The following is a 26,985-nucleotide window of genomic DNA, read 5'->3' on the forward strand; positions in this document are numbered from 1 at the left end:
AAACACTGGAATAAATTGCCTAGGGAGGTTGTGGAATCTCCATCACTGGAGATATTTAAGAGCAGGTTAAACACATCTGTCAGGGATGATCTAGATGGTACTTGGTCCTGCCGTGAGGGCAGGGGACTGGACTTGATGACCTCTCAAGGTCCCTTCCAGTTTTAGTTGTCTATGATTCTATGATTATAAACAGATATGTGAAAATATATATTTCTGTCTTTCCACAATTCCATGTAAGCTAGAATATACATATATTTTAAACCCCCATCAAAGGAAAAAATTGCACCGAAAATATGGAATACGTGATTTTAGGTTTTACCAGCATTACTTTACAATAAACGCATTACTCATAGGTGGTGAGTTTTGCAGGCCACCCCAAATAAGTGCTAATAAAAAATGTACACCACACTGCTGCTTGATGTATCTTGTATATATCACATATGCTGGATATTGATTTTGCAAAACAATGAGGCATCTTCAGAATGCATGACTCTGGGGTGTGGTAAGGAGATTCATCAGAACTCGTTTGGGAGGATCATTTGTGGCTTCACACGAATCATTACTCTATCCTGTAACTACTAGGCATGGCTCCCCTATATCCTTAGCCTGTCTTTATTTGTATGACATAGCTACAGTGCAAACTGTATTTCTATCGTTGGCATAATCCTGCTTTTCTACCCAAACACGCCCACTGAGGTCATAGCTAGCTCACAACTGTGAAGGTGGAGTTTGGTCTCTTGTGTTTCGATTGTTAGTGTAAAAGGCTTTGATGCATGTGAAAAGACCGACTAATAACTGACTTAGAAACATGCATGCGGCTTAAAAAGAGCTGTTATTACAGCAGGCCATCTGCAACTGATTTTGAAAATGTATTTCTTATCCCTTTCATTATGAACCAGGAGTTGAAGTGTGTGCAAAAAAGAGCTTTTCCCACAATACATCTTTTTTACTCGTAATACGGAGATATTACATTCTATGGAGATCGCTAGTAAGATTTCTTGGTTCTTGATATTACTGATGGAGGTGACACCATGAGGCTCAGATATTAGATCTCAGGTCTTATTATTAATCTTTCTGTTGACTGGAGGCAGAAATTAGAATTGGTGTTTCTCATTCTGCCAATTTCAGCCGCTCCTGACTCACTGGCAAACATGTGACATATTTTTTGGCAGAAATTGGAGTGACAGCTCAGGGCAGAGGGGAAATCCAGGTTATTTAGCCCATGGCTACAGGAGAAATTGGAAGAGGTGTGTTTGACTATAACGTGCAGCGCTCATGTGGTTCCAGAAGTTCAGTGAAACTGCTAAGTCCTTTGTTTGCTTCTCGGAGCTTGATCAAAACTTTCTTCAGCTCTAGAGGCAGGGAATTCCATGAAAAACTGGCTCTCTCAGGAGAACATCCATACTTCTTGCTGTGCCTGCTCAGGTTTGAAAGGAGGGAGAGACAAATTCATTTGGAACTCATTTGGGAGTCAGGAAACTCAGCCAGCGCTTTAGCATTACCGGCTCTGGGTCCCATTTGAGAGACAGAGCAATAAAATGAGGCCTATTCAAAATGTCTGGCTCTGGGGTGTGTTAAGGAAGTTGGCCAGAAAAAAAAAAGAGAAGGGAGAAATCTAGTGACAAAACAGATAGTGACAAGACATCTACACAGCAGTGTTATTTCGGAATAACTACCGTTATTCCAAAATAACTTCGTCCACATCTACACTACAAGCAGTTTTTTCAACATAATGTCAAAATAATGTTGAGTTGGAGGACCCTTTACTACGAGTCCTGTAACCCTCAGGGTGCATCTAGACTGGCAAGATGTTGTGCAAAAGCGGCTGCTTTTGCGCAACATCTTACCGCCTGTCTACACTGGCCGTGAGTATTTGCGCAAGAACACTGACTCTGTAATGTACAAAATCAGTGGTTCTTGCACAAATACTCCGATGCTCCTGCTCAGGGATAAGCCCTCTTGCGCAAGTATTCTTGTGCAAGAGGGCCAGTGTAGACAGCCACGTTAATTTCTTGTGCAAGAAAACTCGATGGCTAAAATGGCCATCGGAGCTTTTTTGAGCAAGAGAGCGTCTACACTGGCATGGATGCTTTTGTGCAAAAGCAAATCTTGTGCGCAAAGGCACATGCCAGTATAGTCGCTCTCTTGTGCAAATGCTTTTAACAGAAAAACTATTCCGTTAAAAGTATTTGCACAAAATCATGCCAGTGTAGACACAGCCTCATTGTACGAGGAGTAAGGGAAGTTGGAGGAAGAATGCTTTACCTCGGACTTCCTGCTGTGTAGACAGCGCCAAAAGCTGAATTAAACTATTGATGTCGCTCAAGTTGTGTAGCTTAGTTTGGCTCTAGCCCTGTTTTGTGTAAATGAGCTTAGAAAACCCATTCTAACCCTAAGTGTAGGTGAGCACTGAAATAGGCTTCCAAAGGAGATTGCGGAATTCCCTGTCCCTAAGAACAGGACAAACCTCTGTCAGGGATGGTCTGAGTTTACTTGGTCCTACCTCGGCTCAAGGAGCTGGACTTGACGACCTGGCAGCTCTATGATTCTGTAACAGGATATATATGCTATTTAGGATGCTCTCTTGTTCCAGCCATGGTTTTGGTGCTCAAATACCTCATTGATGTGGGCTCTGTAGGTACCTAGGCAAGTGGGCGGGCGGGTGGGTGGACAGACAGCAAAGGTTTCTCTTTCCCTAGCAGGCGGAAACAAGTGTGTCTGACGCATTGACTCGTGGGAAGGTGGAGGTTATAGCAGGGAGAACAAATACGAGGAGAGCACGTAACAAAAAAAATAAAATAAATAAGGTGTATGGACAATGCCAAGCAAGAGCATCTAACGGTTCCTGCTTCCTTCCCTGGTTCCTTTTCCTTTGTTCCTTTGTGTTTCTTTTCTGTTTGTCTTCCTTTTGTCGTGGAGTTAATGGGAGCGAATGGCGAGTGTAACCACATGTCTACACCACCATGCTACATCCGTGCCGTTATGCCACTAGCACAGCTGGAGAAGATGTGCCTTGCCCATAGGACAGTGCCCTGCCATTGGCATAATGGCTCCGCCTGAAGGAGAGATGGAAGCCAGGTCTTCAGGAGAGCACGTCCCACCAGCAGAGCATGGTGTGGCCACAGCTTTCGGGCAATGCAACTTGCGTTACTGAAGAGGTGGCCTTTTCACACCCCTGAACAACGTAAATTCCATTGACTTAAGCAGTAGTGCAGACAAGCCTAAGAGAGGACTTACATTTATGAAGTTACAGAAAGATTACACACTTGTGTTTGATGCAAGCTAAAGGCCCCTGTGATTCTGAAAAATGCAGTGTTCCAGAATGCACAGGAACCCACAATGTGATCCCACGTCTAATTCAGCAAAATGCAACTCAGACATGCCAGTGGCCAATGAGTTTCAAGCCCAGAAAGTCCACTCCATCTGCAGTTGTTGGCAGACAGCTCCAGAGGCAATTAAAAACGCTAATGCGTAGCCATGTTTGTTGATGGATTTAGCACTAGAACAACATTGTGCAGGGAAGCTGGACAAAAATGGTGTCAGTTCTTGTTAGATACAAGAGAATTTGTGAAGCTAGAGGTTTTGCAAATCAGTCAAGCTGCTTTTTGGGTTCACAAGCCTCGTCTGACTTCACATGCTATTTTTTTTCCTGGTATTTAAATCCCAGCAGGTTTCCCCCATCCCACTCTGAGGATCATTCATTTTAAAAAAAAACAACAGCACATTTTTGAAGCTAAAAGGAAGCCTACGTCTTGGATTAGCAATAGCAGATTTTCTTCCCATCCAGTTAGACCAGGCATGTCCAAAGTCCGGCCCGCGGGCCAATTGCGGCCCGTGTTCTGGTTTAATACGGCCCCACAGGTAATTTGGCAATTTCTATCTTTTATGGCCCCCAACGAATCCATATGTATTGAGATGAATACATTGTAAAATCTCAGTTAATGTCAGTTGGTCTAAATCAGTTATAAATATATTTGGACACAACATGTATACTTGGTGTTATGTTCCTGTTCATATTTTTTGAACTTAAAAGTTGACAGACAACCTTTATTACCAATAATATGTAATGTACTTTGCAATGTTCCTGACATATATTTCAGCTTCCTGGATTTTTTTTTCATCTGGCCTTCAGATATGAAAGGCAGAGTGATTTAACACCTGTTTAGATTTGTCATCCATGTGACAAAATGAAAAGTATGCCGTTTGCAATAAACTTTGCATAAAATAGTTAATTTGCATTTAATTTTAATGGTTCAAAGAATGTCAGGCACAATGGTCGGCCCTCATGCATGTTCACTTCATCAAATCTGGCCCTCTTTGAAACAAGTTTGGACACCCCTGAGTTAGACAAACAAAGCCAGGTGCTAATAAATGGCAACAAGGATTTTGCTGGATTCTTGTCACCTCTTTCTGATTTTTGTTTTCTTGTTTTTCATTCTGTCCATATTTGTTTCTTATTCTGACCCCTCTCTGTGTCATTTTTCACTCTTCTCCTTCGTGCCTCCCCCTTTCCACTCCACATGGCTACATCTACACTGGCATGATTTTCTGGAAATGCTTTTAACGGAAAAGTTTTCCGTTAAAAGCATTTTTGGAAAAGTGCGTCTAGATTGGCAGAACACTTTTACGAAAAAGCACTTTTTGTGGAAAAGCGTCTGTGGCCAATCTAGAGGCGCTTTTCCGCAAAAAAGCCCCGATCGCCATTTTCGCAATCGGGGCTTTTTTGCAGAAAACAGATCTCTGCTGTCTACACTGGCCCTTTTGCGCAAAAGTTTTTCGGAAAAAGACTTTTACCTGAACAGGAGCAGCATAGTATTTCCGCAAAAGCACTGACAATCGTACATGAGATCGTCGGTGCTTTTGCGGAAATTCAAGCGGCCAGTGTAGACAGCTGGCAAGTTTTTCCGCAAAAGCAGATGATTTTGCGGAAAAACTTGCCAGTCTAGAAACAGGCCATGAGTATCTCATTAACGTTTGCATTTGAGATCAACTTCCAAGCCCACGGTTTGAATCCAAAATAAGTTTGGGCCCTTTCTCAATCTTGCGCCGCTTTAAGGCCCGAGAGAAATGACTCCAGACACGATAACGTACGTATTCTGGGAGAGCCCATGATGCCACCATTAAAGTTGGATGAAAGACCCTCCGTGGAAAAGATGATTGGGCGTTAGCAGTGGGCGTTGAGAAATCCCTTTCATTCACGTTGAAATTCCCTTGTCAGTGAGAGAAGACCCTGCACAGCAGTTCACATTCTGCTCCATGAAAACGGCGCAAACTGTGGAGTGCCGGCTTGGAACGTGCTTCAGCTTTGCAAAACACGCCGTTAAATATTTATCCTAAGTGCGTCTGTGCCATTGTGTGATTAAACCCCCTCCATTATTCACCGCACTAGCTCCGCTTCTCCCAGCAACAAGCCGGAGTATTAAATATCATCTCCAAGTTGTTTGGGTGGCTTTTATTTTTTTTTAAAGATACCAAGATGGAACAATCTGTTCCTTGTTGAATGAGCAGCAGCTCATAAGTGAGCAATCAGCATTATCTAAATAAATGAAATATTCTTTTGGGCTCCACAGCGTGCTTGTTAGGTTGAGGCTAATCAGTGGGAAATGAATGGTGCGGTAGTGTCTGAGAGCACAGAAGAGTCTCAATTTGCATTAGTGCTGCTCATAGTGCCAACATAAATGTATGGGACTGTACGTTACTGAGCTCATTATTGTTATCAGATGAGCGGTGGAAGGGAAGGCCGCATGGTGTAACGGATGCTTTTTATTGGGGATGGAAACCGTCGCGTGTGTGTAAAAGATCTAGCTCAGCTGGAGAGTTGGGTGCTCTTTGGTGTCAGGGACAAAACTTTGAAGCTAGGGGGTCAGAGTTTTCAGACGGAAAGAATGCAAAAGCATTTATGTGGAAGTCAATGCCGACGGACAGGACTCATTAGTGATGAAAATGCATCTCAGGATGGGGCCAGGAGGTGGCGGTTCTGTTTTGCCGAATGAGTCATTCGTGATTATTTTAGAGCTGGGGGCAGAGGCTCAGCTGACAGTCCTGGAAAGAGAAGTTCTCCACTAGCAAAGCAGCTACAGCAAGGGAGTGCTTCCTCTCCCGTTTCCACTCCCACTGGAGGGCGGTTCTACTCCAGAAGGGACACAACTCAGATGAGAGGAAGAGCTCAGTCTTTATGGTGATTTGCCTCTGTGCTGGAACTGTCACAGAGAGAGAAAAAGCTGGTCCTCTGGATAGGCCATACGGATACAAGATTAGCATCAATAAGGACTAGGACTTTTCAGCTTAGAAAAGAAGAGACTAAGGGGAGATATGATAGACGTCTATAAAGTCATGATGGGGGTGGAAAAAGTGAATAAGGAAAAGTTATTTATTTGTTCCCACAATATATGATCTAGGGGTCACACAATGAAATTAATAGGCAGCAAGTTCAAAACAAACAAGAGGAAGTTTTTCTTCACACGGCGCACAGTCAACCTGTGGAACTCCTTGCCAGAGGAGGTTGTGAAGACCAGGACTTTAACAGGGATCAAAGAAGAGCTAGATAAATCCATGGAGGTTAGGTCCATCGGTGGCTATTAGCCAGGATGGGTAGGAATGGTGTCCCAAGCCTCTGTTAGAGGCTGGGAACAGGTGACAAGAGAGGGATTAATTGATGATTCCCTTTTCTGTTCACTCCCTCTGGTGCATCTGTATTGGCCACCGTCGGCAGACAGGCTCCTGGGCCGGATGGGCCTTTGGTCTGACCTAGTCTGGCCATTCTTACGTTCTTATGTTCTTAGAGGGGAGGATGCTCGAAAGAGCAAAGTTATTAGGAGTTTGAAGTAAGAGACAATATCGCCTCGTGGTTTCCAAGCAGCGTATCTGCACTGAAAACTTCCGGCACCGCTTACTCATGTTTTGCCATATGCCATTGACTGTCACATTTCACAAGTTAAGAAACATGTTATTTCTTTGTTTATTTTGTCAGTCTTAGATATTCTCTGGAGGGAAATTATATCAGTGTTTCAGTCGACTACGTTTAATTTGTTTGTGTCTTGTTGTCTATAGAATCCATCTAACTACTTATCTCTTAAGTTACCTTTCCGTCAAAGGTTCTCTGTGTTGTTAACAGTTTGAAAGGGGAAATTCACACTTGATTGCTGTGAACTCCTGATAGGTTTGTCCAGACATCTATGGGTTTTTTTAAAATCTTTACTAGCAGGAGAAAATGGGGATTTAAAATGTACAGAGCTAGCAAAGGCTTAGCTGTGATTTGTTGGTAATGAAGAGGAGTAATTTTATCCTTTTCTCACAACTAATGGGGCTATGAGATCTGGCTGCACTGAACAGTAACATCAGCAAACATGCCTCTAAGAATGGTTGCTTAAAGATTTCTTATTTTCCATCGCAAAGCTGTGAATCAAAACCAGGTTCTACACGTCTTGACCCTACACAACAACCCAATGAGAGAAGCAGAAATCCCATCAAATCTATTATAATAATGATTATTGCTGTAGTAGACTATCTAGAGAGATGATACCACTAGGAAACTAGATGGGGAGAAGATGTTTGGAAGTAGAAGGTTCAATTAGTCTGTCAGGTAACGCAATCATGTGCTCCAATAGCTGGAAAACTCAGTACTTAGTCCTGCCGTGAGGGCAGGGGACTGGACTTGATAATCTCTTGAGGTCCCTTCCAGTTCTAGCGTTCTATGATTCGTGCTGGGAATAAGTCACCCATTTGTAACGGGGAGGACACCTCATCAGAGCCAAAACACGCCAAGCACGGTGGTCGATTCTCCATCGTTTGAAGTCCTCGAGTGAAGATTCCGAAGACGTTCTCAAAGGGATGGTCTCGGGGAACGAGTCGCTCTGGACTTGATGCAGGAAGCGCTGGCTCAAATGCTATGGCCTGTGTAATGCATGGGAGGGCCAGACTAGATCTGGATGAGCAATCGTTTCTGATCGTTTTATTTGGAATTACTTGGGGGGGCATCATAATCTTTTCAGTGCTTAGGGCCTCAAAAGGTCTTAATCCGGCCCTGGTGATCAGGGTAGGGAGTGTAGGAAGGGGGTGGGGATTCTGAGAGGGAGTTTGGGTGAAGGAGGGGGTTGTGACCTTGGGCAGGAGATTGGGGTGGAGGGTCTGGGAGGGGGCGTGGGCGCAGGAGAGGATTCTGGCCAGGGGGAGGAGTGTAGGAGGGGATGCTGGGTCTGGGGAGTGGGGTGCAGAGGATTTGGGTGATGACCTGGGGCAGGGAGTTGGGGGTACATAAGGGGATGGGGGCCAGGTGTTGGTTCTGGCCAAGAGACACTTACTAGGTGGCTCCTGGCCAGCAGCCCAGCAGGACCCTTGGGCAGGCTCCCTTCCTTCTGCACCCCAAGACTCAGAGCAGCTGGCTTCTCCATGTGCCGCTGGACTAATGCCAACAGAGGGGGGGAGGGAACTTCACACTCTGTTCCCACCCCTGCACAATCTCTCGGCTCCCATTGGCTAGTTTCCATTGGCTGACCCCGCCCCCAGCACAAATTCTCAGCTCTCATTGGCTGGAACCAGCCAATGGGAGCTGAAAGACTGTGCTGGGGGCGGCGGCAGTGCACAAAGCTTTCCTTTCCTCTCCTCCCTGGTGCAGCCAGCTGCTCTGAACCTTGGGCCTGCTCCCTGCCTGAGGGGGAGCCACGGCCCAGATGGAAAGGCTTGGCAGGCCAGATCCAGCTCCTGGACTAGATGCTCACGATGGTCCCGCCTGATCTTCAAGTCCAAGAAGAATCTCCGCCACACCCGCCCCAGCCAGGATTTTGTGCAAAGGTAGATTAAAGCAAACTGGGGCCCAGGCTCACTTACAAGTCACCAGTGTATGTTTGTAAGACACACGACGACACAAGCGTTTAACAAAACACCCACCCCTTACGGCTGAGAGTGCAAAAATACATTTGAAAACATGGAGAAAGCCAGCATCTACTGTGCCCGGGACGCATCCAACAGTATTTTAATCCCAATGCCCCACTCTCATTACTAATGCAATGTTTCTTCTGCTTCCTGGTTAAGGATCCTGGTCTTCCTTTGCCTTCTTTCCTTTTAATGGGAGCTGCCTCTGCTTGGCTTGACCTTGGCTCTTGGCCTTGGGTTAGCGATCCTCTCTGAGCTTGTCCTTTTCTTCAAACCTTCTTCTGGACCCTTGGCTATCAGTATAGCTTGGCTCCCAGCCAGCGCTCTGCAGAAATGAGAGGTTAACCAGTTCCACTGCCCGCGTCTCCCTGCTTTGGGCTGGTTTTGAAAGGGCATTGCACGATGCCGCCCTGCTAGGGTTGGCGGGTGGGGTATCCCATTTCAGACACCATCCCCTGCTTTGTATTTATATGGTGGTATACACGCCTATTTGTATACCACCTCCTACCGATCTGGCAAAAACCCTATATTAACTAGCTCTGTAGCTGATAGGTAACCTTCGCCCATCACTTCCCCCTTCCTTTGCATCTCCCACAGACCTGATGATGACTGGCTATCCATTCTCCCCTAGGCAGCTAATGAGTATATTGATTAACACCAACCCCAGTATCAATCCCTATGGGAGACCAATTGATACCTCCTTCTCCTCAGACACTGAGGATAACTCACGGGTTTCTAGCCATTGAATAGATTTTTTTTCTCTACCTTATTGCATTATTATCCAGGCATTAGGACTCAAGTTTGTCTATCGGACTTCCTGTGCACACCGAGTTCCTGAAGGCCGAGATATGTCACACAGGCCTTACTTGAATTATATTCTCCTTACTAAAACTGAAAAAAACAACACATAGTTTGGTAGCACCTTAAAGACTAACGAAACATGTGATTGCATCATGAGCTTTCATGGGCACAACCCACTTCTTCGGATGACTGGAGTATTAAAAGTCCAGATCTAAGAATAAAGAAGGGAAGGGAGGAGAAATAAAAGGAGAAAAAAGACAGTGAATAGATTGCTTAAGTAGTTACAAGAGGCTGAGAAGCACCTCCATTGTTTGGTTGGTGGGTTAAGTCATTAGGATGTGGAAGGTCGTGTGCGAGCCAGCCGAAGTCTCTGTTCATTCCACTCTGATAAGAATTAAACTTGTAAATGGAATTAAGTTCCAACCCTTCCCTGTGTATTTGGCTTGTGGAATTGGCCTGAAACAATAGGGTGACTTGGAGATCCATTCATGAGTGCCCGGCCATGCCTTTTTTTTCCTCCTTTTTTTCCTCCTCCCACCCCCCTTCCTTTATTTATTCTTGGATCTGGACTTTTAATACTCCAGTCATCTGAAGAAGTGGGTTGTGCCCACGAAAGCTCATGGTCCCATCGATGTGTTTTGTTGGTCTTTCAGGCACTACTAGACTCGTCGTTGTTTTTTACGGTTTTCTAGTTCCAGACGAATTTGGCTTCCCCTCGGAAGCTTTTATTCTCCCTACAGCTGGGCCAGGCTCACAGAGCCAGGTTGGCTCCCACCCTGCCCCACTTCATCCTCGCGGTTTGGCTCCAATTCCCTTTGGCTGTTGGAAACTTGTGGGTAAATTGACTTGGCATGGAAGGGCGGCCTAAAGGCATGAGCCAGGCACAAGGGGAGCAACTCCTGCCGGCCTGAGATTGGGGTCTGCCTCCCCTCACGTCGCTCTGAAGCTCTCTAGTCTTATCTCCCAGGGTTCAGTGGCTGGGCTGAGGGTAGCTCTGAGGAACGGCTGATGCACAGTGCGGAGGCCGGCGGCTGACAACTCTCTGCTGAGTGGACCTGTAGGCAGCAGGGCAATGGACGTAGGCACAGGACGTAAGGGTGCTGCAGCACCCCCAAGTTTTCCACCAGCTTCCTTGCACCCAGGGGCTAGCCCTGCCACCAGTTCCACCAGCCTCAGGTCCTGGCCTCCAGGCAGCTCCACTGGGGTCCTGGGAGTTTTGGCACCTCATGGGTCCTGCTGCCCGGGCTCCAGTTGCCAACTCTCCTGGACTGGCTCGACTGGATGCCACGGCAGCAAATGGCATCCAGACCGGAAGAGTTGGTGACTCTAGGGGTGACCCCAGCCTGTGGTGGTGAGGGGTGAGATTGGAGGGGCAGTGCTCAGCTTCCCTACCCCTCAAAAAAAGTTCCAGGGCCACTGGTGATGGCGCCATCTTGAAGGCTGGGCCATGATTGTGGGACGAATTCCCATCAGATCTCAGAACCGGCCTTCCTCCATTCCAAAGGCAGGGTGTGCTTCTTTGACCCGACTCCAGCGGCCAACACTCGCAGCATGGCTGGCCTCGCGGAAATGAAATAGAGACCTTAATGGCTCATCCCCTTTGGAAGCTGCAGGGTTCTTTCTCATCTCACTGCCTCTCTATTTTGGGTCAAACGGTCCCAGGTCTGGCATGGGAGTTTCTTTTTGACTTAGTTATCACCACACACATACGTATCTTCTCACCATGGTCCTGGCTCAGGAAGCGTCGCCAGGCAGAGAGGGAATTTGAGCATGTGCTTAATTTAAGCATGTGCGTACATCCCAGTAAAGTCAATGGGTCTTAAGGATGTGCTTCCCATTCAGCCAGAGATTCAGCGCTTTTCCGAAGCCGGGCCTTCGTGAGTGACCGTACTGGGCACCTGCTCACTAGCTCCTCTTTAATTAGATCATAGACTCATAGATTATAGACTCATAGAATCCTAGAACTGGGAGGAACCTCAAGTGGTCATTGAGTCCAGTCCCCTGCCGCACGGCAGGACCAGCCAGTGTCTAGATCATCCCTGACAGGTGTCTGTCTAACCTGCTCTTAAATATCTCCAGAGATGGAGACTCTACAACCTCCCTAGGTAACTTATTCCAGTGTTTAACCACCCTGACAGGCAAGACGATTTTCCCTAATGTCCATCCTAAACCTCCCTTGCTGCAGTTTAAGCCCATTGCTCCTTGTCCTATCCTCAGAGGCCAAGGAGAACAATTTTTCTCTTGCCTCCTTGTGACACCCTTTTAGGTACCTGAAAACCGCTATCATGTCCCCTCTGTCTTCTCTTTTCTAAACTAAACAAGCCCAATTCCTTCGGTCTTCCCTTAAAGCCCATGTTCTCTAGACCTTTCGTTTTTGTTGCGCTTCTCTGGACCGTCTCCAATTTCTCCATGTCTTTTGTGAAATGTGGTGCCCAGAACTTGGCACCGTCCTCCAGTTGAGGCCCAATCAGTTCAGCGTAGCGCAGAAGAACGACTTCTCGTGACTTGCTCACAACACACCTGCTAAAGCCGCCCAGAATCATGTTGGCTTTTTTTGCAACAGTGTCACAGCATTGACTCGTAGTTAGCTTGTGGTCCTCTATGACGCCTAGATCCCGTTCCACAGGGCTCCTTCCTAGACAGCTAAAGGAGAAGATACTCAGAAGAGGCAAACTGAGCAGAGCTACACTGACGTCAGTGAAGATTTGCTGATTTGCCCCAGCTGAGAATCTGATCCAAAGTTTCCTATTAATTGCATAGTGTCCAAACCCTATTTTTAACCTTCACACACACACAAGCACACACACTAACACAACACACAAACATACACTCACTGTCACACACACAAACACTCACGCGCACACCCTCGCACACACACACACACTCACAGACACACACACAAGCACACACACTAACACAACACACACACACACACACAAACATACACTCACAAACTCACTCTCATACACGCAAACACAAACACTCACACGCACACCCTCGCACACAAACACACACACACAAGCACACACACTAACACAACACACACTCATACACTCACACACTCATTCACAAACACAAACACTCACACCCTCGCACACACAAACACAACACACGCACTCACACCACACACACACACACTTGTCAAGTTTTTATAGCACTCATCCTAAGTAACGAACTAGTCAAGGGGGAGCTGCCGTCAGATATGGCCCAGGGGTAGACGAATCTGGTTCGCTCTAAATGAAGTTCTGAGCCGCTGGTAAATGAGCTGAAACTTTTATTCTGAGCATTCTTTGAACCTGAGTGGATGCAGCCAGCTCCGTGTCTCTTTACCCAGGCGAGGGTGGCTTTGGAAGCGTACTGCTTCCGCTCCCGATAAAAGCAAGTCATTTGCTTCTTTCATGGCGTCGCTACTAATTTCCAAACAGTCAACGCTGCTGCTAATTTATTTACTGAACACTGACGCCCTGTTAGCAGGGGCTGCTACTGAAACTGATTTCTGGCCTTCGGCTTTTGTTTGTTGACAGCCTGATTTCCCAGTAGGCTGTTTCCACCTGTGTTTCTGTTGTTTTTAGTGCATGTCTTTCTTTCTTCTTCCCAGTGACTGTCTCCCAAATGGCTCCTGAAGGCTTTTCTCATCTTCACACTCACTCTCTCTCATCCAGTTCCTCCCTCCCCGCCGCAAGGACTCTGGGCTCTGCTTTCAGTCATTCTGCAGTTACTGGTTGTCTGCACTGCTGAGTTCCCATGGGGCACTAATTTTTGTTTCAAGGACAAGATTCAAAAGAGTTTGCTACACACAGGTTGCAGGGTGCACCTTCAGAAGTGCCTTCAAATAGGCTTTGGAGATTGGAATAGATGAGCTCCTGGAAATCAGTTTTAAATTGCAAGGGAAGGTCTGCTAAGTACCATAAAAAAATCTCTCTTCTTTTTAAAAGATGTATAAAAAAAGTTGGAAAAAAATTTGCCTTTCCTTCTCCCCTGACATTGGGTGGAAATAGAAATTAGGAAGACAGCCATTTCTCTTTAATTTCATGCGTCTGAAAGGAGGCGAGATGACAGGATAAGATGATGCCGTGAGTGGGTAGAGGGGGTCTGCATCTGTAGTAGCGAGAAAGGAAATACATTGAGATGTCGCTAACAGAGTTTTTGCAGAAACCTGGAGCGTTAAATCTCCAGTAACGGTTCTAGGATGACATCCATGAATTAACAGGTATTGAGACAACACAGCATCATATTTTATTAAGATACTCTTAAATGAACTACTTAAAATAATCAAATCTTCTCACGTGTGTGTGTCCGTGTGTGTGCGTGTACGTGTGTTCATATGCTGTATTTATATTTAACCTCTCTTTTCCTGTTGTCTTCTGTCACCACCGCTGACCTGTATATCAACTGGGTTCATGTTGAGGAGAAAGGGTTTTCTGGCTACAGCACTGTGACGAACCAGTAGGTTTTGGTTCACTGGGCTTCATAAAATCCTGTTGTTTTTTTTTTTTCATGTGCATTACCACCCTTTGGGCAGCCTCGTGAGGTTTTTCTGTAAGGCTACATCTACACGATGCGTTTTGTCTGGAAAAATATGCTAATAAGGGACTCATTTGCATGAGTTGCAATCTCATTTGCATATTTTCTGCCAATCCATTTTTGCGCAAAAATAAGCAGTGTGGACATTTTCTTTTTGTGCAAAACCCCCCTTTTTCTGCAAGATCAGTATACCTCATTTTTGGGGGCATAAGGATCTTGTGGAAAAAAGGGGTTTTGTGCAAAAGAAAATGCCAACGCTGCTTGTTTTTGCGCAAAAATGAATCGGCAGAAATATGCAAATGAGTGACTCATGCAAATGAGTCCTCCATTAGCATATTTTTTGCAGCGAAAACTCATCGTGTAGACATAGCCTGAGTGAACAACCCCAGCAAAATTCAGTGCAATCTTTTTGTGCAAACCCCCTCATTGTAGCTGGTCTAAACAAGAAAACTCCCCAGGTGCTTTCTCCTGGTTTCCTGGTTCTCACTAGAAATGGTACATCTAAATATTTCCCCTTCCCAAATTTCAGGGCAGCGGCGGGGTTGAAACCTTGGCTATGAACATGTCTGGGGTCCCAACTGAGGCGGCAGTAAGAGAGGGGTGTTGTTCCTGGAATTCATTAAGATATGGTATAGAATGGTGGAAACCTCATGAAATAAGCAAATCCCATGAGATTTTGCCCAATTTGGGACAAAAAATCTGCAAAACAGCCCATCAGAGCAGTGCAGCATCGAAAATGAAGCCAGCCCTTCGCCTTGGCATGGCCAATAAACCAAACCCCACAGCCTAATCTAATGGAGGTCCAAACATCATCTTCTCCGGCCATTTCTCACTTCCACATACAATCAGAAAGAGAGAGAGGTAAATGTGCTTGAACTTTGACCCAGGTTTCCCAAAAGCTTTGCAAACATCAGTCCATGTGTCTGGAACTAGGGCTATGTAAACAACACCTAAAACTAGATGAGTTTCTTCCAGATGCATCATGGAAGAATTTGACAGCTCTTTTAGTGAATGTGCTGGAACTGAATAGTCTAAAATCTTCACTAAAATGACAAAAGAGGTCTGAATAAAACCCGCAAAAGCCAGGAAACTTGGAGCGAAGGTTGAAACACTCTATGAAGTGTTTAATATGACATACCATATTCGCGATATTTAATCGCTGCTTAGAGACTTTTTGACATTTTCTTAGATCTGGGAATTGCGTACTTTCAAAAAAAATATCAAAAGAACAGAGAGTTTTTTCCATCATTGGTAAACCTCTTTCCACGAGAAAGACGCCTTTTTCCAAAAGAGCTCTTTCGGAAAAAGGTGTGTGTGGACGGGGAAGAGGGAGTTCTTTTGGAAGAAGAGGAAAGAGGAAAAAGCAAAGGGTCCCTGGTGGCCATTCTGACCATAGTAATCACAGCTGAAATGCGAGAGAACATCCATTCAGTGTGGACACTATGGGTACGTCTAAACTACATGCCTCTGTCGGCAGAGGCATGTAGATTTGTTTGTTCAGCAAAGGGAAATGAAGCCGCGATTTAAATGATCGCGGCTTCATTTACATTTACATGGCTGCCGCGCTGAGCCGACAAACAGCTAATCAGCTGTTTGTCGGCTCGCCGCTAGTCTGGACGTTCCACCTGTCGACATCAAAGCCCTTTGTCAGCAGTCCCGGTAAACCTCATTCCACGAGGAATAACGGGGCTGCCGACAAAGGGCTTTGATGTCGACAGGTGGAACGTCCAGATTAGCGGCGAGCCGACAAACAGCTGATTAGCTGTTTGTTGGCTCAGCGCGGCAGCCATGTAAATGTAAATGAAGCCGCGATCATTTAAATCGCGGCTTCATTTACCTTTGCTGATCTGTCTAATCTACATGCCTCTGCCGACAGAGGCATGTAGTCTAGACACAGCCTATCTGTCTATAAAGCAGATCTCTTTGGCAGTGTGGATGCTCTCTTTCGGAAGAAGTTTTTTCGGAAGATCTCTTCCGGAAAAGCTTTGTCCGAAAGAAGCCTGCAGCCTAGACATAGCCTGAGAGTTTTGGACAGGTTGTACCTCCCTAAAGCAGGATGCTGGTCCAGCACCTTCTTAGCCCATTACTGGACCAGAGAGCCCTGGTTGGGAGTTTGGTGGTAGGTGGAACCAGCATCCAGCTGCAAGAGTACATATTTATCCTGTATGAGGCAAACTTCCACTCAAGGATGTCTTGGAAGTTTTTTCATGCGACACCCTTTCCGGTGCTTTCTGCGTTTCAGCTCACTCTAGGAAACTTTTTCCAGGAGTCTAGCATTGCTCTCCCTGATAACATTCCCTGCCCGTCTATGCTGAGCATTGTCGATGATTGTCTTAGTGCTGGTCATTTGTGTTTTTTCAGGGGTGTTAACATTGGAGATTTCGTGTCAGCAGCGGGCCTTCAGAGCAGAGCAGAGACAGCGCAGCGGAAATCTTTCAAGTTGCTTCAAGCATTTGCAGCAAACTGTGCATGTTTCACAGCCATGTAAAAGGGCTGCTGTCACCGCGGCGTGGTATCTCATCCGTGTGGGGGACACCCCGCAACCACAACACGTTTCGTGTGTGTTCTCGGCTCAGGGAGACACAAGATGCTGCTCAAGAAACTTTTTTTTATCAAAACAGCGGCCCTTTTTTCTAAAATGATGGGTTTTTTTACAAACTTTTGTTGCCGTTATGAAAAAAAATCCATGTTTAATAATTTTTTGGTGATTCTTTTCTACATCAAGTTTTAATCGAAATCGTCATGGAAATTGTTCTTTTAGCAAACACACACAAAAAGTTGCTAGAATAGCATGCTAAAATGTCACAAATGGAGGGAAATGGGCCTATTTAGAAGCCAGTGGGGAGAAAAAACAGCTTTCACGTTTTTTTCATTTTTCCCCCCATTTTTTTCAGCTGCTGCCCATTGAACATTTCACACACATTCGTTTCTGGTCGTAGGTCCTCGTGTGCTAAACAAATGGCTGCAAATGTCTTTAAATTGAGTTAGCAGCAGCAGTGTTGATTAACAGCCTGTTAAAGCAGGCTACAATCAATCTACAATTCCAGTGTAGACAAGACTGGGCCCTGCAGGAACCATGGCCTTTAGGAACTGGATCCAGTAAGTCAACTGGACCCCTGAAGGTCTCAGAGCCCAAGTTCCAGCCCAAATACAAGTTTATAGCCCTGCAATCTGAACCCTCACCAGCCCGACTCAGTGGGCCTGGACCAGCCGCGGCTGTTTTTATGCAGTGTTGACAAACTCCCATTGGCCTGGTCCAATGCCTGGGGGTGGGTGGGTAGGTGGTCAGGCATGTAGGCTGAAAGGCAGCGCGAAGTCATCCAGCCACAAGAAGAGCAGGTCGATGATGTTTGTGGCATTCACACATTTCTGGAAGGTTTAGATAGGGTGCCAATAGGGGAGGTGAGGAGAGAAAAAAGACATAGCTCCCCCCCCCCCCTCAGACTTTCAATGGGAGAGGAAAAGGTTGAGGCAGAGACAAAGGGACCACGGTTAATTTCATTTTTTCCACAGTTTGAATTTGGAACTGGGACAGGCGCCCCAGGGCATCTCCTGTTTCTACTCCAGTCCCTCACCACGGGAGACTTTGAACCGCTGTGAGACGAGGAGAGCAGTGCGCAGGGAGGCAAGAACCCACCCAGGACCTATCCAGAACCATCCGGGAAGCCAGGAGAGGACTCTACCCTGGCCAGCGGTGAAGACGCAGGAAGGGAGCCCTTTCATTTTGTGTAAGCCAATTCCCTGCACTGTCACCCTTGTCTCAGGACCTCTCCTTAGTGCTCCCTTCGCCCTGGCAGCTGCTAGGGCGAGAACTGAGTATTGTGTGCTGAGGGGAAGGTGGGAAATTTGTTCTCCGGGGGGTGTTTTCATCTTTTCGATCATCTCAATCCCGTCTTCCTGGGAGTCTTTCCCACCTGTCGCGAGCAAGGCCCTCTGCATCTGTCCTGTTGTCTTTGGTGAGTGTGGCCCGCCAGAGGTGGGGGCATACGTGTCCCCTGGGGATATGCCTGGCAGGACGAGTTGTTTTCCTGAGGGACAGCACCCCAGCCTCAAAGAGGAGTCACGTCATGGGGAGGTACCAGGTGCCGCCATAAAGACCCCCAGCGCCAAGCATTGCAAGAGAAAGGTGACAAGCAGTGGCAGGGAAAAAACTTACCCCATGCCTCCAAGGAAGGATAGCAGCCAATCTGTGTGTGTGATTTCCTAGAGGGTGTAAAAATAGCTAGAACTAGACAGTTCCTCATGTGACATCACATTAACAGGGGCCATCAGCGGGGTCTGAACCGTTAGATCCACCACACAGTCCTCTCCCACTTGAGCTAATGCAGTAACCACTAGCAGTAGTAGGTTGGCATTTGCTGTGTGGATGAGCATTAGGAGGATGAGATGCATTGCTAGCAGGTTTCACAAGCTGACACAAATATCTGGGGGCTATTCCAGGCTCCACAGCAGTGTGTGCGCGAGTGAGTGAAAGGCCCATCTGCCTGCTTCCTCCCCACACTGGACCCCTACGTCTGGTCCCCAAACAAGCTCCCCAAATGCTGGTTTCTCTGCCTCACCAGTGACAGTTCGTCCCCTCCTGGCTACTCATTCAGCCTGTCTTTTCTCCTGCTCCTGTGCTCACTGGCTCCCGGTCTCCCTCCTTCTTGGCCAATCTCCTTGCCCTCCTCCTCACTTTGGCTCTTTGTCCAGCCAAGCCCAGTTCTCCCCTGTTGCTCGCGCCCTCCGAAGAAGCGTGATTCTACTTCATGGCAACGTTTGAGGTTTCCGAATTTTTCTTTCCACAAGGGGGCAAAAAATGAAACTTTTAGAAAATGTTTTACTGAAACGCGAATGGTGCCAAACGTCCTTTTTTGACTCGAAACCTGAGGTCTCAGCAACTGAAAACAGGGTCTTATCACGGGGAGGTGTCAAACCGTCTGACCAATAGCCAATGCGCCCCACCTATAATAAACCCCCAACCTGTCCTTAAGGGAGATCAACCCCCCTATCACCTGCGGGCAAACACTTTTCACAGAAAACAGGACTATGTAGCACTTTAAAGACTAACAAGATGGTTTATTAGATGATGAGCTTTCGTGGGCCAGACCCACTTCCTCAGATCAAATAGTGGAAGAAAATTGTCACAACCATATATGCCAAAGGATACAATAAAAAAAATGAACACATATGAAAAGGACAAATCAAATTTCAGAACAGAAGGGGAATGGGGGGGGAAGGTAAATGTCTGTGAGCTAATGATATTAGAGGTGATAATTGGGGACGCTATCTTTGTAATGGGTAAGATAATTAATGTCTTTGTTTAAACCTAAGTGTAAAGTGTCCAATTTAAGCATGAATGATTCTCTTTCAAGTGTGGTCTGAAAAGGTCTTTGAAGCAGGATGCAGGTAATCAAGTCGTTGAGACAATGTCCTTTCTGGTTGACAATGTCCTTTCACAGAGTCATCACACCTTAGCAGACCTCTGTGCCTTCAGCCTCAAAGGAAACCTGCATAATACCTGGGCACACAGCTTTGTCACATGGACTATAAAAACTCTGCTAAATCTATCACAACACTTTGTAACACGCCCACTGCTTCCTAACTCTCCATTGTCCTGTGTCTGCGGAGATGCCTAAGTCATGTTCATTTCCCACTTCTTTTTAAGTGGTCTCCCACAACATGAGCTCGGTCAATCAGACTGCCTTCAGTAATGAGAAAGCTCAGCATCCAGTGTTTAGCCCATCGAACGAGTCTGAGACCAGTCATCTGACTCAGCCAAGGTTACACGCTGCCCAGTGTCAGAGTCTCTTAACTGCTCAGTGTTTGTTTACCAATTACTTTCCTATTGGGCTAATATTTACCTACATCACAGGCATGTGGTTAGGTCATATAGAACAATGTTTCTCAACCAGTGGTACGAGTACCCTTAGGGGTACTCGAGAGAAGTTTGGGGGAGTACATCAACACAACTGAAATTGGGAGAAAACTGAATTTTTGTTGTAAGTTTTACAGCACTTGAAATTTTGGGGTAAAAAGTACAAAAATAACAATCACCCACCCAGCTATGATTAAGTTGTTTAAACAAATGTGTTGCAATGGTAGAAAAAAAATTGTGTATCTGAAAACTGTAGGTACTGGGGATACTTATAATTTTTATTTTGAAAAAGGGGTACTTTATATCAGTGTTTGTCAACCTTTTTTTTATAAAGTATGTCTACACTACGGGACAAAGTCGAACTAAGATATGCAACTTCCGCTACATTAATTGCATAGCTGATGTTGAAGTAGCTTACCTCGGCTTTTGGCACTGTCCACACTGCAGGAAGTCGAAGGAAGAACACTTTTCTTTCGACTTCCCTTACTCTTTGTGAAAGCAGGGTTACCAGCGTCGACCGTAGCGCCCCCTCACTTCAAATTAGCCGTCTTCCCTCGACTGCTAATTCGAACCCTGGAAGATTGGTAGCAGCAGCTTCGATCTTCCTCTGTCGTGTAGACATAGCCATAGCAAAGTCGTCTACAGTATATTTCAATGTTTGTTGTTATCTTCAACATGAGCAGTCTCATGTCTGAATACATGTATTCCTAGAAGTATATGCAAGTTCTAATCTCAGTGCGTGGGACCCAACAGCCCTTTACCAAACGTGTCATTAAGTGAGAACTTTCACTCTGAGCACAGGGCTTATCAAGACGTCGGCAACTAAAGTTGATGTTCTGCCTTTCTACAGTTGCCATGATGCGATGTCATTTGTTCTCTCTCGCTTTTATTAAAGTTAACTGTGATTTAAGAGATCAAAGTTAATTATCGCTAAGGAGATCATTTTACCTATCATCTCCCTTCAGTAACCCCACTATTACGAGTAGAAGTTTTATGCTAATCAGGGTTCTAATTTGCATAAATTACTGGGGTTTTTTTCCAGCAGGGAAGTAGCTCGGATGGCGACAGCTCTTGAAAAGAGGGAGTGACTGAAAGGTGAATTTCCAGGGTTCGCCAGCTGAAGACAGCACCCGAAAAAGGAAAATCACGAACCTTTTCAGTTCCTCAGGCCATGAAACTAACGAGAAAGCAACGTGGCGGCACTGCTGCAGTCTGGCACATGCTGTGCCTTGTTTACCAGGGTGATAGGAATGGAAGGAAACTGAGGCTCACCAGGTGAGGTGCGCCTCCCTCGACTGGCAAAGACAGTGTTGGAGGAGATGTACTGGTGAAAACCGAGGTGCTTTTTCTTATGCAGCCCTTTGCATAGCTTAGCCAAGTGTGCACCGATGCAGAGGACAAGATACTGTATGGCAGGGGAAGGCGATTTCAGAACATAAGAACATCAGAATGGCCACACTAGGTCAGACCAAAGGTCCATTAGCCCAGTGTCCTGTCTGCCCACAGTGGCCAATGCCCCAGAGGGAGTGAACAGAAGAAGTAACCATCAAGTGATTCTTCTCCTGTCATACATTCTCAGCCTCTAACAGAGGCTAGGGCCACCATTCCTACCCACCCTGGCTAGTAAGTATTGATGGAACAGATTAGTTCATGGAGATTACCATGAATGTATCTGGTTCTTTTTTGAATCCTGCTAAAGTCCTGGTCTTCACAACCTCCTCTGGCAAGGAGTTCCACAGGTTGAGAGAAAGCCCCCTTTTGCTCTCTCACATGGCTTTCCCTAGAGCGAGCGTGGGAGACTGCTACTGTTGTGATTGACATCTGCAGGAAATTCATCCCAGCAATCCCATGGAAGAACAATAAAGAACTTGAATTAAATAGCTACCCTGGTGATCTAGAAGCTGAGACAAAGGACTGTCCTGGAGCAAACAAGTCAGTTGCTGTGTTGGTCATCCTGCTTAGACAAGCGCAGAGGAGCTCCAGCTAAGTGAAACTCACTCCCAACTGATGTAGCTGACCTTGTAGCCAATGTGTTCCCTGGGTCCAATTGTGGGCTGGTAGCTTTAGTTTGGCTTCATTGCCAGCAGTGCGATGCTCTTCCTATTGAAGAACAGTCTGTTCTCCATTTTCCTCCATGTGCTGCAAATCACGAGCCAACGGGAGATTTGCCATTGATTGTAGTAGTACCCCTAGAGTTCAGCTGGGATTTTCAAAAGTGCCTAAGGGAATTAGGCCCCTAAGTCCCATCGCAGTTGGGAGAGGCGGTCCTTGAAGGCTCTCACCGCCTGTGCTGTTTTGTTATGCATTGTACAGGTACCCTGTGATGGGGTGGAGACACCACCATGGCGCCCCCTGCTGGCCACTCTGGGGATTAGTGCTGACTCAGCAGGGCGCCCTCTTTTGGTCGTGGTCTCACCCGTTGTCGCTCTTTGCTCTGAACGTCTTCTGGACCTGCGTCACTCCCGCGGCGTCCTCTTCGGGACACTGCCCTTGGGTCTCTCGCCCCCTTCTGGGGTTAGCAGCAGCCTCAGTCTCGCTCCTGCCACCGTGGCCAGCTGCAGCCAACGTCCAGCCCCTCACCTCAGGGGCAAGCCACAGTCTGCATCAGCCACTACCCCTGCTGGCAAGGTGCGGGGCGAGGCAGAAGTGGGGTCCCAGGCCTGCCCACTACTTGGGGTACTGGCTCAGGGTCCCTCTGGCAGCAGTTTTGTCCTACCCTCCGTCAATCCCCCTTTACTGTTCTCACTTTTCCCTGGGCCGCATCCCCATGGCCCTGGCACCCTCCTGCCTCTGTAGCCTGGGAGATATCAGGCTGGAGTTTCTTTCCAGCTCCCTTGAGCCTGCCCAGAACTGCTCTGTCCAGGTCCTGCACCCTCCCTAGTCAGGACCCAACTGCCCTCTGCTCTGCTGAGCAGCTTCTTATAACAGGGCAGCCCCAGCAAGCTGCCTTCTGGTTGGCTCCCTACAAGCCCTTCCCTGATTGGCTGGGGTTCTGCACAGGCTCCCTCCATCCTGCTTTATCCCTTTTATGGCTGGAATGGAGCAGCCCCACCATGTACCCTTACCGCAGGGCTACATTGCACACTCAACAGGAAGCCCTAATCCCACTTGAGTTCACACACAGATCCATCTGACCTGGGTCAGCGAGCCCTCAGGACCCTGATGGGAATGGGGAGAGCTGGTCAGGATGGGACATTGTCTAAGTCGTGCTGGGACTCGGGGCTAAGCTTGGGAACTTTGCAGTGTGGACACAGGTCGAGGCAGAAGGGTGGCATAGCACAGTACACACACACAGGAACCCAGCTGTGAGACCTTGCTCCAGTATTTGTAACACAGGTTACAGTGCTGTATGGACGCTCCAAATCCACAAGCTGGGTCCCATTGGCTTTGGGTGCCATGTAGACAGACACATAGAGCCACAGTGCCAAACCTTATCCTCCCTGGATGTTAGTGAACTCCTCCCATCGGCCTCCATCCCGAAAACCACGCTGCACATGCCGCTTTTCAAGCCCCAGGGCCATCCCATCAACACCAGAGGAATGCCTCCGATGGTTAAAGATACACACATACGCTTTTTTCAGGGTAAAAAAGCCATCTGAGATGCCTTTTGTATTGGGTGTACTCTCAAAAACCAATGTCACACGGGTTGTGCCTTCTTGTTGAGGTGGGCATGGAGAGCCAGGGGGATTTGTTTCCATGTAGGAAGGCAAATCCTGAATGGCAAATATGGCCCTTTACATTCTGTTTCTTTGGTGATCATCTCATTTCAGACCCTGGCTCAGCCTGTACAGAACATCAAGTATCTATAAAATCATTACTGGTATAAGGAAAAAGTGAATAAGGAGAAGTTATTTACTTGTTCCCACAATACAAGAAGTAGGGGTCACCAAATGAAATGAATAGGCAACAGGTTTAAAACAAACAAAAGGAAGTTTTTCTTCACTCACGGCACAGTTAACCTGTGGAACTCCTCGCCAGAGGATGTGGTGAAGGCTAGAACTTTAACAGGGTTCAAAAAAGGACTAGATAAATTCATGGAGGGTCGGTCCATCAATGGCTATTAGCCAGTATGGGTGGTCTTTGTTAGTCTGGATGCAGGTGACAGGGGAGGAATCACGTGCGGATGACCTGTTGTGTTCCCTCCTTCTGGGGCATCTGGTATTGGCCACTGTCGGCAGACAGGACACTGGGCTAGATGGACCTTTGGTCTGACCCAGTCTGGCCGTTCTTCTGTTCTTATGTAAAGGGTGTCACAATCAGGAGGGAGAAAAATTGTTCTCCTTGGCCTCTGAGGACAGGAGAAGAAGCAATGGGTTTAAACTGCAGCAAGGGAGGTTTAGGTTGGACATGAGGAAAAACGTCCTGCCTGTCGGGTGGTTAAACACTGAAATAAATTGTCTAGGGGGTTGTGGAATCCCCATCCCTGGAGATATTTAAGAGCAGGGACAGACACCTGTCAGGGATGATCTAGACAGTGTTTGGTCCTGCCGTGAGGGCAGGGGACTGGACTCGATGGCTCTCGAGGCCCCTGCCAGTTCTAGTGCTCTGATTCTATGATTCTAACTGTGCATTTGTATTTTAAAAGAAATGTAAATGATGCTGCACCAGCCTAAGGAACAGAGCAGGCATAACCTTTGTTTTTATCATCTCCCTTAGTCATTGGGCTGGATACTTGTAGGGTAATAGGATCACAGAGCTGGAATCTTTCCCTGTGCCCACTGACAGCCCATCAAACTGTGGGCAGGCTGATCCAATGGTGGGAGTTAGAGAGGAATAATGTGACTGAGCCACAGTGATCTGAAACAGCTGATTGAAGCCAGCACTTAGTAAGACAGGGTGTAACTCACATGCCTGATGCCCACCACCAGGGGGATTTGAACCGGAGACCCTCGGGAGCTTAATATAAGAGTCTTTACCATCTGAGCTACAAACCAGCTGACTTCCAGCCTGTACTGTAGAGGTCTCTCGGACTTCTCTGTTGCTGTGGTCTAGGTGCCACTGCATAAGACGTGAATAAGGCTACGCATGGAATACCGCCGAGCCTCATTTGCATATCTAATGAGCCGCCATTTTTGCAGAAGAGGCTCTTGCGCCAGAAGGAGCTATCTACACTGCCCCTTCTTGCGCAAGAAAACCCCTCTTGCGCAATGCTGCTACGCTGATTATTTTCAGGAATAAGGGCATTGCGCAAGAGGGTTTTTCTTGCGCAAGAAGGGGCAGCGTAGACAGCTCCTTCTGGCGCAAGAGCCTCTTCCGCAAAAATGGCGGCTCATTAGATATGCAAATGAGGCTGTGCGATATTCCACGCTTAGCCTCATTTGCATATTTCTGGCGCAAGATTGCGCCAGTGTAGACAAAGCCTAGGTTTGTGGGGTACAATGGCCCGTTGTGGGTTTCCAAAGGGGTGCAGTATTCCAGGTGCTAACGGCTCAGGCATCAGTCGCTCCGGGTGGTTGTAGACTCAGTGTGCGTTGCATGGAGGGAAATGGGCTGTAGCATCTGATCCTGCTTAACCCCTCCCACGCCGCTCGCCGGTTGCAATGCAGGTCAAGCCGCTCAGGTTATGTGATGTGGCTGACAGAGTCCCACCGCGGTGTGATAACTAATGCTCACCACACGCATTCAATCAGAGCAGCTGCAGGCATGTTCGAGCGTGTTCCCCTGGGTCCAGGACATGAAGATGGCGTGTTAGTGTGTAGGTTTTTTCCCATCCCTCCCAGCTGCCGGCTAAGTGCACGGGGTTAACCGGCGTCCCTCGTGCTCCGTAATCCATTAGCTAATGGGGCGTCTCAGCCCAGCAATTTTCTGTTTAGTCCTGAACACCGTTCGGGGGTCACCCGCTGTGCATCCAAATGGCCCTGACAAAGAAGAGTGATCGCTGAACTCAAATAAACAGCACGTGTTGCTCTCATTGAGCGGCAGGGTTTCAAACTACGCGGGCCTTGGAAAGCAGAGCACAGCGCTACCCGCCGGCATCCCCTCGCCGGCGCCTGGGGAACGAAATATCGTTGCAGCCTGGCTGTGTCACCGGGCGCAAAGAAACGCTTCCTCCCCGCCCCGGCTGTGATTACAGAAGCACTTTTCCCAGCCCGCTGCACTCTTCCAGAAAGGTGGGGAGACGCATGGCCAGACTGGGTCAGCCCATAGGTCCCTCTAGCCCCGTGTCTGCCGACAGCGGCCAATGCCAGGTGGCCCAGAGGGAGTGACCAGAACAGGGAATCATCTTGTGATTCCCTTCCCTGTTGCCCATTCCCAGCCCCTGACAAACCATTCCTACCCATCCAGGCTAATAAGTGTTCACGGACCAATCCTCCGTGAATCTATCTAGTTCTGTTTTGAACCCTAGTAAGGTCCTGGCCTCCACCACATCCTCTGGCAAGGAGTTCCACAGGTTGACAGTGTGCTCGGTGAAGAAATACTTCCTCTGGTTTGTTTTAAACCTGCTGCCTATTAAAGGCCTGAATGGTATCAAGGCCTGAACCCCACAATATTTATACATGATGAATTAATTATTCAGCAGGCTTAGGGCACAGGAGGTGGCCTGGTGGTCACACAGCGACTGCTCTCCAGTAAGTGCAGGCAGACGCATAAAGTGGCATTTCTTGAATACTTTCCTTATCTTCCATTGGTGTGTCATAAGTCTTAGAAGGTAAATCGCCAGCTGTAAAAACAAATTGTCAAAACAGCCTGTTGATTGTAACAAATGTTACTGAGCTGTTATGTCTCTGAATTAAGTAATTATAAAGTTAATCAGCCAAGCAAGAGGGTGTAAAGACTTTTACGGCGCTAAGAGGCTGTTTTTCCCCCCAAAGGATCTTTTTACTCTGTTTATTGCAGGATGACTCAGCTGCATTTCTTCTTGCCATACAGATTCTTGGATTGGTGTGAAAGGCTGTGCCGTTACCTTTTTATCTACACTCGCCTTTCCCTCA

At 47.1% G+C, this 26,985-nt stretch overlaps 1 long non-coding RNA gene across 2 annotated transcripts in view; it reads left to right on the forward strand.

Annotated features, from left to right (window-relative positions):
• The window catches only part of LOC142818756 (uncharacterized), an 87,508-nt gene extending 63,558 nt beyond the window's left edge, over positions 1-23,950 (forward strand). The window contains exons 3-5 of one of the 2 annotated variants that reach the window (XR_012896413.1): positions 16,558-16,661; positions 17,710-17,924; positions 21,096-23,950. This is a non-coding gene — a long non-coding RNA (uncharacterized LOC142818756). The other variant, XR_012896412.1, reaches the window with a different exon arrangement.
• Positions 23,951-26,985: the final 3,035 nt, after the last annotated feature.

The sequence above is a fragment of the Pelodiscus sinensis genome, chromosome 17 (genome assembly GCF_049634645.1).
Source record: "Pelodiscus sinensis isolate JC-2024 chromosome 17, ASM4963464v1, whole genome shotgun sequence".
Taxonomy (NCBI): Eukaryota; Metazoa; Chordata; order Testudines; family Trionychidae; genus Pelodiscus; species Pelodiscus sinensis.